This window comes from Anomalospiza imberbis, chromosome 4, assembly GCF_031753505.1.
Source record: "Anomalospiza imberbis isolate Cuckoo-Finch-1a 21T00152 chromosome 4, ASM3175350v1, whole genome shotgun sequence".
Taxonomy (NCBI): domain Eukaryota; kingdom Metazoa; phylum Chordata; class Aves; order Passeriformes; family Viduidae; genus Anomalospiza; species Anomalospiza imberbis.
The window spans coordinates 18,607,990-18,623,375 of NC_089684.1; the positions used below are offsets into that span (position 1 = coordinate 18,607,990).

At 40.1% G+C, this 15,386-nt stretch overlaps 1 protein-coding gene across 1 annotated transcript in view; it reads right to left on the reverse strand.

Annotated features, from left to right (window-relative positions):
* Nucleotides 1-2,286: 2,286 nt before the first annotated feature.
* Nucleotides 2,287-15,386, reverse strand: part of CENPC (centromere protein C) — a 206,596-nt gene continuing 193,496 nt past the window's right edge. Inside the window, exon 20 of the mRNA XM_068187347.1 lies at nucleotides 2,287-2,481. The gene's annotated coding sequence lies outside the window, so the exon portion shown is untranslated. The remainder of the gene's footprint in view (nucleotides 2,482-15,386) is intronic.

Here is a 15,386-nt window from a genome sequence, read left to right on the forward strand (position 1 = left end):
TAGGTTTAAATAGGAATTAAATTTTTTAAAAAGTCAAGGCAGAATTCAGAGATATTTTCACTGTTTTCTGTGTCAGCAGACTACTTCAGTGAGTACAGTTTAAATACCAAGTAAATTAATTGTCATAAATTCCTCAGGTTGAGTTAATTGTCATGAAGTGCTGACCAGCTACATCAATCAAATGGATGAAACATTTGGGAAATAAAACCCCAAAATGAATAAAAAAATCAGGATGGGATTTAGAACTAGTTGATGGAAGTACTACAGTCAATGCATCATAAAAATTCTTGTCCGGGTTGTTGGTTGGTTTTCTAATTAAAAAAAAAAAAAAAAAAAAAAAAAAAGCCATACTGGCAGAAGTGGTGCAGTGAAGTCCTGGATAAAACCCTGCAGTGCAAGCCCTGTGTGAGGCATGAGTTCATCCCAGACCTAGCCAGACTCTCCTGTAGAAAATTAAAAGTTATTTACCCATTTCAGTCAGCTTCTGGATTATGCCTTTTCTGATCAAATTAACTCTTACCTTTTTCTTGCAGCACAAAGTCATCAGCCTGGAGCACATCACCAAACAGAAAATTAATTACACTTGTCTGCTGGGTGTAGAATGCTTGTCACTGGGACTAAATCCAGTAGTCCCCATGGATCTCCAGGCCACTGGACACAGGTAAATGATGCAGTTCTGCTTTTTGTTCGTAGTTGGTTCTGTACTTAGGTAGCTGAGTTTTCAAAGCAGCCATCCTCATGAGGGTAAGCCTGTCTTCAGTCAAGGATATCAACTATAAGTCACTACAGGTGACCTCAGCATTTGTATGTTTAAATGTCAGTATATTTGAAGCAGTTCAGTCCTTTTTAAGAGGATAAATACTCCACAGTATTTTAATTCTAGCTCAAATGTTTAGCTTTTCTCTCTTCTTCCTTAGTGTAAGGAAACTATTGGGCCAGAATTAAGTATAAATAAACATTCTAATAATCATCTGCCTTCTCTATGTGTAGAAGTCATGAAGGACTGAAAATAGTACTGCATTATTTTAAAGAAGCTTTAGCAGTTTATTTCAGGAAAAAAGAACAAGTGGAATTTACTTAGGACAGAGAACTCAGAAAAAAATAGTTGAAACAAAGCATTCCCAAAAGTGTGTATGAACTACAATGGATCAACAGCAGACTACTTTGATTTTATAAAGGAACAAATCCTCTATTTTAAGCAACTGCCTATGGCCTAGTCCACTACATGACATGCAAAGAGAATACACTGATAGAGCAAGTCATGCTTTAAGTGTGCTTCAAATAACAACTAAATGTTACCTGTTGGCCAAATAAATAGGGGTGGATTCCTTAAGAGATCTTTCAGTCTGGGAAAAAAAAGGTGTCAACTTACCTTGAAAAGGCATGCATAGAAGCAGAAAAGACACATGAAGCCTTGTCTGACACACATTCATTCCAGCTATTCTAAATATTCCCAAAATACAACAGCAAACGTGCAGTATCATTCTGATAATTTTTGTTCATAGGAACAATGAAAGCTGCTTTTGAAGGTACTAAATTTTCAAAAGGGAAGGGGAAGATATGGGTTCAATGTCAGTTCTCTGCTGAAGCACAGTATGTAGCTCTGTGAAGAACCCACAAGTGTTAGCTACACCCACAGAGCAGAGGTATGGCATTTCCAAAATTAGTGCTCCCCTTCACGCAGAATTAGTCTTCTGGGAATTAATTTCTTCCCTCACTCCCTGAAATGTGCAACAAATATATTAACCTTGAAACACCTTTCTGACTCTCCTAAGCTTCACTGAAAATAATTCCAAAAGCCCTAGTCTTCATATGTGAGGCTGAGAAGGCAGTGTTAATGTAGTCTGCTTCTAGAGAGAAATTCCACTGAGCCTCACTGCTGCACAGCCCTGGACACAGAAAGAGAGTGGTCAGTCTCCTCTGAGAAATAATACCAGGTTCAAACTGTCCCTCTTGTGTAAGGTATTAATTACTTTTTTTTTTTTAATAGTGAAAATTTATTACTTATTTTCTGTCTTCACAAACCTGTGCTGGTGGAACGGGCACTTCTTCATGCAGTGTCAGCCATATGAAGATTTCTAGATGCCTCAGTTCTGGTCTGTGGAAAAAAAATCAAAGCAAAAGGATGCAAGAGACTATGAATATAGACATGAGATTAATTGCATGGCGGCAAAAAAATCCACAGGGCTTCTTCATCCCCACAGATGTCACAGCCTACCCGTGCTGTAACAGGCTGGGCCTGCCCAGTGCCGCCTCATGCTGCTCTTAAAGGCAATGTCTCAGACCTGGGGCCTCACTTAGGCTGTAGAGCTTGCTGGTTGGTACAAGTACATTGGTGCTGGAACTAACTCCTTGAGCAGTTGCTGGTCCCTGAAAGTTACTCTTTTAGCTGTTTTCAGGGTGATGCTGGCAAGGTGACAGAAATTCAGCTTCTCACTCAGGCAGGGAAGAGAAGGTGGCTCTCCTTTGATGCAGCATGTCCTACAAATAAAATAAACCACCTGTTCATTTTGCAGATCTGTCCATTGGTGCAGAAATCTGCCCCCTCTGTGAGCTAGTAAAGAGGCAAGACAGCAGATTGGGTTGGATTTTGGGAAAAAGTCAGTTGCTGTTCACGTGCGCCATGGAAATGGAGGTCTCTTGGAAACCAGGACATTTATCTGGGTCATTAAACAGAAGCTGTGGGTCACTTACAGGAAATGGGGTGCTGTGGGTAGTGCCTGGAGAGTAATAATGAGAGCCAGGTAATGGCATCCAGTCAATTACAGTCTTACGTTGGCATTGTCTAAAATGGAAAACCCAACAGTCTAAAAGGCCATAACACTGATTCTGTAGAACATTAAACTATTACTTTATGCTGATGATATCCTACTGTTAATTAAGGACTCGCATGCTTCCCCTCCTGCTTATAATGAATATTGCTCTCTGAGTACAAAGTTATCATTGCACAAAATTAATGACTCTGAGACTGCAGTGATGCAGCTTTCTAGAGTTTGCCCTTCAGCCCTGCTCACCTCATGGAATCATAAGTGGGCACCCAAAAATATAATTCAAATACTTAGAGGCTGATATTACCAAAGCCTCAGACAATGTAATTAAAAACCATTTAAATCCAATTATCAAGCAGGCAGGAAAAGATTTGGAGGGATAGCCAGAGCTAAATAAAAGCAAACATATGTTATTCAGTAGGCCATCCCATCAGGTTGTTAAAGTAGAGATGAGAATATCATGTAAGCTAGTACCCTCAGAGTTACTGTCATAAATGAGCTCACGACAGTATTTCCCACTGGCATCAACAATTATATGTGTTGAGTTTACTTTGAGCATAAGTGTACATAAATGACTAACAATGACTAATAATTATATTTCTCACCCACACAAAAAAAAAAAAATAAAGACCTACAGTTAGGAGTACTTCACCTACTACTGAAGCTCAGCTGTTTCTTTAAAGGGTACAGAGGTGGATCACACAAGTACCACATTCAGCACACAGAATGTGACAAAGCCTAAACTGTACTGCCAAATTCACATTTACCTGCAGCCCAAGCTTCTGATGCAATAAACCAGCAAAGTTTCCTTAAAAGTAACTGTAGAACTTACTACAACCTTACACTGTATAACTTACCTACAACAACTACAGTATATTTCAGACAACAGAAATTTCAGGATGGGAGGATGAATTAAATATGCCACATGAAACGTTCAAAAAGTATTTATAGCTCTTGGGATGAGAAATGTTACTATTCTGCTTAAATGTCATATAATTGGCCCAATTTTATGCACCAAAATCATGCAGATTTTTATGGTTTTTTCATTCCTAAAAAGCATAATTTTGAATGAAAATTGCTGTAATTTAGGTAAGACTGTTTTTTTTTTCTTCCTCATACTGTAAACTAATATTGATGTTAAGCACAGGTTGCATTTCAGTGGTGGCTGGAATAGATATATCTTTCTGGAAAGCACATGAAATCCTTAGTGATTAAAAGAAATATATAAATATTACTTTTTTGGACTGGCTTGAAAAAGTAAGTCATGACAGACAAACTAATTTGAACACTATCCCATGATCTTTTGGCCATTCAACATGTTCTGTGGAATTAATTTTACCTCTGAAAAAAGGCAGACAAGATCCATTCCAACAAGTGTGCTCAGATTTTTCCAGTCTATTGTGGGATTAGCCAGGTGGGGCCAGATAGCAGAAAGATCTTGCTGGGGAAATGGTCGAAGCTGTAGTGCATGGCAGCTGCCTACCAAAACAGAAAGCTCATATGTGCTAGAGAAGGCAGTGATACATGTTTGTGATAAGATGGGGGCTGTAAATAAAAGGTGGCAGTGAAGCACCACTCTGGACAGCAACAGATACATGGAGAAGCTGCTGCTGCTATGAGCTATGAAGACACATGGCTATGAAAAGTGCATTATCCTAACAGCTCAAGCAAACACATACAAGATAGCACTGTAAATACTTAAAGTTGGCAAAAAATGTTCAGCAGGTGGAAGTTCCTGTTCAAAACTGCAGCCTGAGAGATGTGTTTTTCTGCTTCCCAGATACCCACATTCTCTGAACTATATTCTTAGCAAATTTCTGCATGGGAAACTGTCAGCTTTCTACACAGGCATTTGAGTTGAGAGTGCCCAGAGTTCAAGTCACAAGAATATCTAAAATGACAGACTCACAGTAATCAAAGTTTTCTAACATATTAACATTTTTTAAAGACTATGGAACAATTTAAACAGCTCAAGGACATTCATAGTTTCTTTCTGATCCATGTTTGGCTGTAGTAAACAAAAGGTCTTCTCATAGATCACTGATTAAAGTAATGGACAAAAGAAGTGGGAATGAATAGAGAGAGTTTAGTGCTAGATTTCCTTCAGAGTTATTTAGGGTGAACTGGTTCAGCTTATTGGTAAGAGGCTGTGTACAACAACTCTGCTTGTGTTCCTAAATTTTTCAAAGTTTTTAAACAAAAAAATAACTCAAGTACTTGCAGAAAAATGTATCAGAAACTGGCAGATAAAAGTCAGAGATGAGGGTTAGGTTCAATAAATGCAAACTAAAGCATGAAGAAAAAAAGTAGTAGCCATGCATGCTCAGTCGTATGCTCTAAATTACTTAAGAAAGAAACACATTAGTGTTGGACTAAGAAGTCAATAATTAAGAGGAAAGGCAAAAAGAACAGAACAGGAGACAACATTGTTGCATAACAATGCTGTTGCATAACTCTAATATGTGCCTGCACTCTAAACACCAGCTGCAGTTCTGGTCCTGGTCTCAGCAAGGATCAAAGAATAATAGGAAAGAATCTGAAGATGGATTATAAAACTAATCAAAGGAATGGGACAGCTTACTGTCCAGGAGTGATGATAGACTAGGCTTTGGTACAATAGTAAAGAGATGACTGAGAGGTCATGAGGAAAAAAAGGGATGGAGGTTTATGAGTAAAAAAGATCTCAGCTGGCAGAGTAGAAGAATAAAATGGTTACTATTTGGTGTTTCTCAGAATACAAGAACCAGAGGCTACTACATTTCTTGTTCAGTATTCAGATTAGAAAAAAAAAAACAGACCAATATTTTTACATATGCTGCATATTTGAACCCAAGAACTACCTGCCACATGCTCTTGAAAAAATTCAGCATGTTCCCCAGTACACCATCAATTCACATGGGTGCAGAGTGTAATTGTACAAACTCATACAGGACAACAGCTCAAGCCTATGAAAGGAAGATGTTGCAGCTAACTCAGGAGACCTCCACGATGTGGATCACTAGAGGCTGCAAGGGTATTGCTTGTACACTTACTCTCTTTGCCTTGGTTTTGCTTACTTGTGTGAAAGGGAGCTCTGGTTTGACCCTAAAAAGCTGTTGCCTTGGCAGATGAGGTATTTGGATGTGTTTAGTCAAGCTGAGCCCACATCCTTCTGCAGCACATATTTCACACTACTGCTCTTGGAGCATTACTTTGTGTTCATGGGGATAGCATGACCAGCTAAAAATGATGGCAGAAAATTGCCTAAAGTGGTTCTGTACACCATGGAGGTTGAAAAAAATGAAAAGCCAGAAGATAGTAAGAGAAGAAGATAGTAAGTTTAAGGGGACAGGGACAGATGGATACACAAGACTAAGGTTTAAGCCAAATTGTAAGTACAGCAGAGATGAAGTGTTAATCTGGCTGTGAAAGCAACCAGCCTACATAAGTTCTGCTGGATAGTGACTGAAGACAGAGCCAGGAGAGCGCTTTTTGGAAGAGAAGAAAATCTGGAGCATACAGTCTGCAATTCTGCTCTGCTAAGGCAATGATGCTGTGAAACATCAGCTAAACTGCTAGAACTGAGCTTAAATCAGGGACTAATTTCTCATCTTAAATAAATCAAGGTGGCAGTAGCAAAGAGAGATAATCAACTATTTGACAGCGCTTCACCAAAGTCAATTCACTTTTACACTGCTTTACCTGAATTGTATAGTGTTACAGAAATCAGCATAGGTGCATTGAATTTTATCAATCCCAGCCAGCCAGCCTATGTTTTTTTTTTTCTTTCACCAAAAAACCCCTGAATCACCACACTGCAAACTGTCTCTGAATAGCCTCATCAGACATTTGAGTTTTCTTTGTAGCTTCGGTTGTTTATGACACTGACAAGAACCAAAGTGACTTGAGATTGGGCCACAGTGTTTTATTTTAAAGTACAGAGGATAGTTGAGGGTGTGTATTTTGGAGTCTTTCAATCACCAGATTCCTGTGCTGGAGCACACAGCAGCATGAAGCTGTGGCCTTTCAGAGACACAAGAGGCCAATGGACCTCTTGGCCCTATTTCTTGAGCTACCTACAAATTTCCTCACAGGTTTTGGAAGCTAAACTCTTGATCTCTGTTTTTTTACCTCATCCTCTGTCTTGCTGGCTTTAATTGCAAATTCTCTGTGGCCTTAATCTAGGTCTCTAGGTACTATCATACAACAAAAGATATATAATAATAATATCATTTTTGATCAGCTGTCCTGTAATGGCTTTTTTTCTTCTGGGCTTTAAACTTTTTTATTTGATTGCATCCTTGTCCTTATTTCAAAGAAGGAAAATAATAGATTTTCTAGAGAACAATCCCAAAAGTCCTATCTACAGCTGATCTGCAATTCAATATAATGGGTCTTTTCTTTTTCATGATTTTTTTTCCTTTCAGATTTGAATAATATAATTTGTGTGATGTTACTCAATTTCTCTGTTTTAATTTGAAATCCTATTTTTAATCAATTAGGAAAAAATGACCTAATTAAGGAGTAATTTAGGCCAGCAACTTAAACATTGTTTTATAAAGAAGCTGCATTTAATTGGAAATGTGCTCAACTACTGCATTGCATTAGCAAGTAATTTGGAAGAAACAGTCAATGGGATCCCCTGACTGCTATTTCAGAAATGATAGTGACAAAGCTGAAGTCCACAGCAGTCTCATGAACTTGGCTTTTACTAATAGCTTTGCTATAAGCCTAAAAGTCCAAGCAACTGCAGCCTCTCATTATACAACACATAAACACAACAGTGACTTCTACCTCCTGGGAGTCAGCACTGAAGAGTTCTGAATTGACTTGATGGATATAAAGCTCAAGAACCAAGAACACAGAGAGGGGACCCAGCTTGCTCACCCCCCACCACTAGTCAGTGGCAAAGGTAGTAATAGCCCTTGTCTGCCAGAGTGCCCTCAGTCAGAGAACTAGGCTGTCACTAGCTAATGTACATGACTAATAACATTTCTTAAAAACTCCACAACACCTTTTTCTTTCTGTATTTCCCTTTGGCTAGTAGACATCCTAGCATCAGGGCTGTCAGAACTTTCCCTAAAAATGCCCGCATGCCACAAGGGAAGGAAGGTTATTTAAAAAGTTCACTAGCATACTTTAGGAAAGAAATTCAACTTTGACACCCAGAGGATGTGTTAAAGGTCACAGCTCTGCACTGCCTGCCATTAGTGTCAGGACAGCTTACTCCCTTCTATCTGGACTCGTCTCTCCACTGGTGCTCTTCACTGGAGCAGCACTACAATACAGATGGTTTTAGCATCAGAAAGAGAACTTATCTGACACTTTCGTGCTGTCTACGCCATATTTCATTCTCATTTACTATTGGTGGTTTTAGCATTGTGTACTTACAGTAGTGCAGTGGAAAAAACAATTATGACTCTGCTGTGGGCATCAACACAATCTTGATAGGCCACTGGTTTCCGGCTGATCACATACAGTTTCTTCACTGTAGAGTGCATATTGCTAGACAAACTTATCAGCACATTATTTATTCATGCTGGCTCAGAATTTTTCCTCAGATAACAGCTCTCAGGGAAACACTTACAAAGGCCTTCCACACTGACAGAGCACTTGCCACATGTTATTGCTTCATGACTGGGAACAACAGCATTGTATTCCATTAAGAAAAATACCCAGAGGGTGCATGCAGGCTCAGATCACTTCAGTTTTATACTAATACTTTTTGTCATTTAGTTTCATGTCAGGCCATTATTGTTGAATCTTTCAGCTGAAATCTGAGCTACAGAGGCAAGAGAGGTTGTCAAGCACTTGGTACCTTAGTGGCTGTAACACCAAGGAAGCTGCAGAAAGCCATAGAGCTGTTGGCCCAACAGGAGCATGTGCCATTTTATAGTGCTGCAAAGGGCACACTTGGTGGACAGGAGAGAAATTTGGCATTTGGGCAATTTAGTCCTCAGCTACTAATGCCTTACTTCAGGCAGGGAACAGTCTCATTTGGCCAAGCAAAGCATGGAACACAGATGTGTAAAACTCACTGAGGGCAAGATGTACAGCAAAGCTGGTGCTCTGCATATCACCTCTAAAATCAAGTGTGCCTGGATAAAAGAACTCACAGCTTTTGTAGTCAAATATTGAGTTTCCCAGGAGATCTCTGTGAGGAGAGCACGCCTCCTGCACCTTCCTTTAAGTCAATAGTAGCATTACATTATCAGATTGCCTGTTTTCCCAGATACATTAAATCTACTGTGACAAAGGTGAAAATGTTAGCTGTTTGCAGCCTGACACAGAGTCAGCAAAATCCTGGGCCCTTCAAAAGTATCAGCTTTGATTTTAAATCATGTCATACTTCAGGAGAGAGGATATACAGTCACCTCACCTGGTGGGCTCCTTCAGTGACAGCTTCATTTCAGCCTTCAGGCAGCATGAGCTTGGGAAAAATTAGTGCAGAATCCCACTCTTGCTGAGCTGTATTCACATGAAACCACCACATCAACAGGATCTCTAGACTTTCAAAGGAGTATAGTGCAAGACACATCTTGCCCTAATCTATGCTTTAACACAAATGGGATAAATTTTCCCAACTTCTGGGGATGTTAACTTCTCTCACCTTAGTTATTGAGGGAGAAGTTTCTATTCCAGTGTGGACTCATATATTAAATAACTAAAACATGACCATCCAAATTCCAACAAAAGAGCTTGTAGGAAAGACAGGGCCTGTTTGAAGTGTAAATTACAATTATTCAAAGAAAAATATAATCAATATTTGTTTGCCTTCAACCCAAACATATACACACTAAACTGGCTTGACCTACACACTGCACAAGTGTTTCCTGTCACAGTAAAACCACTAGCAACAGCTATCAGCATGGTGAGACTTTGTAATACAGCTGAGCAGAAGTGTCTAAATTGCATGGAACTGCAGTGGGAAAAGAGGGAGACTTGGATCCTAAAAATAGGATAAATAATGCTGGGAGGTGAGTTTCCCATCCCTTCACTTTCTGGGGAGAGCTGAGAAGTATAAAAATGAAGGGGTAATAAAGCAAAATATGGAAGAAGAACATCATGAACTTCTCTTCCAGCTTTCCTTCTGGAAGACCTCTTGAATCTGATTTTAAGGACCTCAGCCATGGAAACACCAAGAACTGCATCAGTGATAGCTACACAGCATCAGCCTCATTCACACTCATGGCTAATTTAGAATAAGACTGTTAAAGATTAATTGTTTGAATAAGTAGTGTTAACAACTGATAGTGATTAAGTGCTAACCATTGGCAGTGTATATTTGCTAATGAGTGTCAGTCTAGAAAAGTGCTGTTTTGAAGTTAGAAACCCATTTGATTTATCAGATGTTTAAACACTCCAACAGCAGCAATTGCTAATTCCCTCACTGAAATACTTATATGATGTGTGGATATTCATTTGTAATAAGTTGTTACATTCCAAATGACCATCAGAAAATTCAGTACACAAACCCATTGACATTTAGGAAGAATTTCAAGCCCAAAGCTCTCTGCATCTCATTCAAACACATCAAAACTGAGCATTACTGCTGCATCAGCAACCCTGGTAACCTTCAGACTTTGTGATAATTTGTTGCATGGATTAAAAATCCAGTTTGATTTCCTCTGCCTAGAGACACAGCCTAAGGACCAAGACTTCTTCCATAAGCTTTAGAAGCCAAGGTTTTTGATGAAGAGCATAAAGGGAGACTGCTACCTCAGCAAGTGTGACTCTAGTGCTGGATAATCCACTGTGGAGACACAAAATTCTGTTTTGCAGCACAGAGAACCTATATCTGACCATCCTGTGCTAAAACAAAGGTTTTCTAACAAAGGACAAATGCAATCAAAATTACATTATCGAGATGGAATAATGACTGTCATGGTACAATGGCTGCTGTACATTCTCCTGACACAGAATGGGAATAGGCTCATGTGAATGTTCACCAAGAGGAAAAAAAGGTGTAATAGGAAAAAACACCTTGATGCCAAAGGCAGGTAATATATATTATATAATATTATAATACTTATTATATAAATATCTATTTATGTTTTGTTTGTTTGTAATTGTGGGTTAGTTTGGTTTGTTGCTTTTGGTTGTTTTTTTTAAACTACGGATAATTAACTACTCAACAAAACCATGAGAAGAACAGGAAATTAGAAAAATACAATGGTCCTTGATTAATGGAATAGGATAAGCAAGTCAGTTGTCCATTCTGCCCTTGAAATCAATGAGTTACCACAACTCTCAGCAGATGAGAGAGGTTGTTGGGTTTTTTTTTCCTTAAAAATAAGAGCAATCAGTGCTGATTAATCAGCACCAGACTAGACATTTAAGAGGGTCCACAACTGCAACTGTAAGCACTTACAAATTCCTGTCTTGACTGAACGTAATGATGTCTTACAGAATAAGAACTACATACTTAGTACACAAAGTCTGATAGTCTGGCTTAGTTGTGTTTGCTTTATATCTGGAAGGAAAGGCTGATTTTTACATGCCAGCTCTGACTTTCAAGGTTCATTTAAAACCACTTGTTTCTAACTGGTGACATCTAAGTTGGCATCATAGCTGAATTTTCCCTTGTTCAACTGAAAAAAGTTAACACTGTATCATTTTATTCCTACTTGGAACACAAGAGCTGCTTAAAAACTGCACTTAACGTTGAACACTTAGCAATTAAAAATCCCTTGTACAAGCCTAGACCAAAGAGAAAGTACAGGACGAAATGGGAAGAAAGGCTGCATTTGTGTTGGAAGTAATCCAGCTTGGCAGATGGGCAGCTTTCTCTCCCATGACAATGAGGTGCTGCTTCTACCTGCCTGCATGAGGACCAGCAGCAGTGATGGGTACTGATTAGAAAGCCTGAACTGTGCCAGGGGGTGGCATTACAGGTGTCAGGCCAAGTCAGAGAAATGTGCTCTGAATGGCTGGTGCCAGAATGCAATTATTTAAGAGGTAAGAAAAAACCAATAGGAAATAAACCCAAATGAAAGAGGATTAGATGGCAGACAAGATTATCCTATAAACAGGCCCTCACTTTTGCTTCCTTTTAATTCAGCTGGGGGCCAAGGAAACCCATGTTTCCAGTGCTAATGGGCCTTGTTGAAGGCATTAAGACATTTTATAAAGAATGAGAGGCTGAGGGATTAGGAGTGACGGGAATTCACTCATGAGCATTCATGAATTAGCATCAAAGGATGTCTGCCTCCATGGGAAGTTAAAAGCAGAGCTAAATGGAGATACCATTATAGGAGGAAAATGGCACGAACATTTTTTTAGTTAAAAACAATATTGTTATTATATAAGTACAGCTCATTATACATAGATGTTAATTTCTGCCCTGAACTTCAAGATATAAAGCAGACTGAGAATTTCTATTCACTCTTGCTTATCATGGAAGTACAGGGGATATTAACTTTGGTAAGAGGATTAGTGTATGCTCAGGGTCTGGGTCTAGAGTGGGACTTCATGGCATGATTGCAGCCTACATAGCCCATACAAACACTAAATGCTGCAGCTGTGTGTGCTAAAGAAAGGCAGAAAAATCCCAAACCACCTTTATTTCAGGAAAATGGCTAAGAAAAGCAGGCCTGTTAGAAAACAGCTCTGTAATAAGCACAAACAGCTACATAGGAGTAGGGTTGTGGGGCTGAAAAGCCCCGTGTCCACCAGGTCCAAGTGGCACAGTAGCCTGCTGGGGGAGCAAACGGTGAACCTGTGTGTCTGTATGTGTTCATTGCAAAAAATGGCTCATGCTCCTTCCTATGTAAATGCTCCCTGACTCTGAATATCAGAAATCAAACTGGTCCTTATTGTCACAGCCCAGAAGGAGCAGCAGAATGAGAGAAGAGTTGGAAATAATGCAAAATGTTTCTCTATCTGAAACTCACTATTTTTCTAGCTACTGAGGTTACTCCCGGTCCTTCGGCTTCTGCTCACTGTGGTGATGTAATACCAGCAGGAAATTAAATTCCAAATAAGCCGCTCCTCTTACTCCACCCCTATAGGTAAGGGCAGGAGAAAAGAAAAGCCTATGGGTTGAGATAACAATTTACTGAAAGCACAAAGCAATGGAATAAGAAATGCACAATAACAATCACAATATTAATACCAAGAGTATGCAAAACCAGAGGGTGTTTTACTTACAAAAAGGTGTTCACCACCAGGATCAAAAACAAGACGGTGGAGTCTTGTCATAGGTTGTGTCCATGTGGCTTCTCCAGACAAGGATCAGATGGTGACCGTTCCTGCACACCACATCCCATGGCCATCGGGAGCGAAGGCGGGATGGCAGGGGGGGCTCCCACGGCTAATGTTTCCTGCCCCTACACAAAACACAAAAAACAATGACAAACAAACCCTCTGGAAGCTGCATCATCTCAGCTGGGTCACCCAGCTCTCCACTGGGCTCAGCTCTGCTTCCTTCCACTAGATCAGGTTGCTCAGAGCCACTTTGAGCCTGGCCTTTTCACCCTGTGTTCATGGGCACAAGTCCTTATTCAAGGTGTGCACGGCAGCTGGAACAGTCATTAACTCATTAGTCCATATTTCGACAATATACAACTGTGACAGTTCATATTCTTAGAACAGTGATTGACTTATGATCTTCTCAAAACCCCCACTGCTCTCATGAACAGAAGCTGTAATTTAGCTTAAGGATGGGCAGGGCTCTCCCCAGCCAGGAGCAGAGCAGGCAGCAGCTTCATCCTCAGCAGGCTGCTTGGTTTCTTAGTCATGGATTAAGTGAAACCTGGGCAGGTCTCTCCCCATCTCCTTTCAAGGGCAGGAGTGATGTATCCCAGCACATACGTGGCTTCCGCTCAGAAGTTTGTGGGGCAACACCACTGGCCTAGTGGCCCTCACTCTCTGCAGATGAACCCAGGACTTAACTGGTTCTTCTCTCCCTGGGAATGAAGGCACTTTTCAGTGAGAAAACCATCAAAAAGCATCTTCAATTTCACATGTTGCACTTGAACTTTCTCTGTTTATTAACTAATAATTAAGTGTTTAATAATCAGCCAATATTTGTAAACTAGTAATTCATTATTATTTGTATACTTGTAAGTTGATTATTCAACATATACTCAATATTAAACAATGATACTTACAACCAAGTGATCACAACAATTTATTTACAACCATCTTAGGAGTCCCCCTGGTGCTGCAGAGAGCAGAAACTGAACTCCCTCCACCCCATGAACATGGCAGAAGCTGGGCAGGATCAGGCAGCATCCTGGCAGTCACCCTGTGCAGGTCTGTCCCCTTGACCTCAGGGAGCTGCACAGAGAGCAAGAGTTAGCAATGCCCAGGTGTAAGAAATCAAGAAAGGATGGCAAGGGACACAAAAGGATTAGTTGAGACCTGCTAGTCAACTGAAGGACAAGAAGGAAATGCACAGGCAATGGAAGCAGAGCATCCTGGGAAGGATATAGGAAAACTGCCTGATTGTGTAGGGATTGGGTCAGGAAGGACAAGGCGTGGTTGGAGCTGAACTTAGCAAGGGAGGCATCAGTGGTGAGTGAGAGGCTGGACATGAGGCAACAATGCATGCTTGCAGATCAAAAAGCCAAATGTGCCCTGGGTTGCATCAAAAGAAGTGTGGCCATCAGGTCAAGGGAGGTGATTCTGCCCCTCTACTGTGCTCTGGTGACAAGCAAGTCTAGAGGAGGCCACAGAAATGATCAAAGGTCTAGAACACCCCTCTAGCAAAGAACAGCTGAGAGAGTTGGGTTTGCTTCACCTGGAGAGGAAAAGGCTCTGAGAAGACCTTATTGTGGCCTTTCAATACTTTAGAAAGATTCAGACTAAACATTTTTTACAATAAGGGTAGTGGAATACCAGCACAGGTTGCCTAGAGAGGTGGTAGGTGTCCCACCCTTGAAACATTCAAGGTCAGGTTGGACAGGGCTCTGAGCAACCGGATCTATTTGAAGATGTCCTTAATGATTGCAGGGAGGGTGGACTAGATGATCTTTAAAAGTCTTTTAGAACACAAAATAGTCTATGATTCTATTGTTAAAAATCTGATACTGTTCACCAGGAACAAGCACATGACAGGAGATGAGGGGATGTGAAGGCTACAAAGCTGCCTGAAATAAAGTATTACCGGTGGTTTTGATCAGCAAAATCCATGACACAGAAAAAGAGTGAATAATATGACTAATGAACAGATAAGATTTTGAAGCACTCTCTTTAAGGCTGTTCCATGACTGCTCAGTGAAGCAAACTGTTTCAGGGACTCTTTAATGGGAATAGTCTGTACTGTGGGGAAAAGAATCCACTGTAAATAACCATGCTCAATAACCAACTCATACCTCAATCAGTAACTATATGCTTTATATTACATATATGTATGTCACCCACTCAGCACCAAGTTTGGAAAAAGAAGAAGCCCCCAAGCCAAGCACATATTACAAATACAGAAGAAATACCAGATTATTGATGCTTTTAAAATTTTTTTCTTCTCACCCCTAAGGTGAATATGTGAAAGTAAAAGAAGCTCCTGGACTACTAGAAAAGGAAGCTGAGTAAGATGCATCCATCACGTGCCACATAGGAAAGTAGACAGGGATGCATAGGTAAAAGAAAGTTATCATTACACTCTATGCAAGTGTTCTAGTCTGTGATGTGGTGAGG